This window comes from Chondrus crispus, genomic scaffold (genome assembly GCF_000350225.1).
Source record: "Chondrus crispus Stackhouse genomic scaffold, scaffold_358, whole genome shotgun sequence".
Taxonomy (NCBI): Eukaryota; Rhodophyta; class Florideophyceae; order Gigartinales; family Gigartinaceae; genus Chondrus; species Chondrus crispus.
Window position 1 is genome coordinate 78,002 of NW_005179247.1, and position 1,659 is coordinate 79,660.

Below are 1,659 nucleotides of genomic sequence, written 5' to 3' on the forward strand. Positions count from 1 at the left end.
AACTCAGAATCGTCAGGGAGGAATGATGGCGACCATGAGCAAGAATCGGAGTCGCCTCGAGGAACACCTCCCAATTCCAAACCAGGAGATTCATTGCGGCCGAAGCAGACTCCGGACCCTGCCCAGAACTCTGAGCTGGCTAAGGAGCCGAAACAGCCACAAGGGAATGGGACCAAGCAAACTGAAGGCTCCAGTCAGCGACCTAAGCGAAAGAGTAAAAAGCGGAACTACAGCGAGCGCAGGGAAGATGAAGAGGATTTCGAGCCCGACTCCGGAAGGGGAAGACAGAGAAAAAAGCCGAAGATTGCGGGGACGGGGAAAGATGATGTCAATCCTGCGGCCACGGATGAGGGGTCCGGGTATATGCCGCGAGATGATCTGGTGCGTGCTCTAGAAGGCTTGCCTGAGAACGAGGTTATTCGGATTATGGATGCCCTTGGTCTGGATGTCGTCTCTCGTCCGGAAAAGGAAACTGTTCGAGATGAAGGGAAGTTTGCGTCCACGGATGGAAGCGGCTTTAAAGATGAAGTTGCAGCTGTACTGCCGATAGGGTATGACGACCCGGTTCCATACGAAGGTTTAGAGCATCCGCAATGGTGCCGGTTTGCTTTTCTATTCCCTAGTCAATGGCCAAAGAAGAACCCTATTGGTCATGCTATGCCGTTTTTGGAGACGATACTCGTTCCGCATGAACACCGGGCGAACGTGTTTTTTAACAGTGCAGCCGATGTGCTTCGAGATAATCACCACTTGGTCTTCTGGCGTGCAGCGCTGAACTACCTCGTCGATCATCCACAAGAAGAGGTCGTTCCCGATGGCGATGAACGCTTTACTGAAGTGCCCAAGAACCTGCTTCCTTGGGCGTCTGCCATTGCAAATGACTACGCTGCTCTCGCATATTTCGCTGAGAAACGAGGAGAGCTTGAATCTCAGGGGTACTGCGTTCTGAGCAACTTTCTGGATGATGGACGCAACCCGGAGAAGGTGGGGTCGGTGACAATACCGCAGATGGATGGGGACCGGCATGTTTTCTCACGTCTTCGGGCTGAAGTGCAGGCCTCTTTTCCTGGCGCTCAGGCTCTGAGGGATCCCGACAATCGCACGGTGTGGAATTGGATTGTGAATGAGGGTTTCGATGTCGATGCTGTGAAGGGTGAGAAAGGAATTGCTCGCTACACCACTACCAATTTCGGGGTGACTACTCATCTAGAGCAAAACGCAAGCACGGTGCTGACTGCTCGGCTGAGAGCGCTTTTGGACATCCGTATTTCGCAAGCGCTGGCGGCGTTGGTGGTATGGAAAAATAAGAGCGGTAGCGAGGAGATGTATATTCCGAAGACCGGTGGGCGGTGGTTGCTGACGGCGAAAGGGTGCAAGCGCCAGGCACTGCATACGGATTTTCCTTCTATGAGCAGAACGGACACCGTTCGTGGCAAGAGAAACCCCGGTTACTTTACTATTACCACAGGCAGTTTAGAAGTGCCGGTCTGGGTTTGTCCGTTTTCGCATAAGACGGTATCGATGGCCCCAGAACGAGGTATTCGCGCTATGTCGAAAGGGAGTGTGGCAGGAATCCTCAGGATACCCCCGTACTCTATCTTCGTCGGTCGTGGGGACATGTTTCATGCTGGTGCCGGATATGGCGATTCAGCAGGGGAC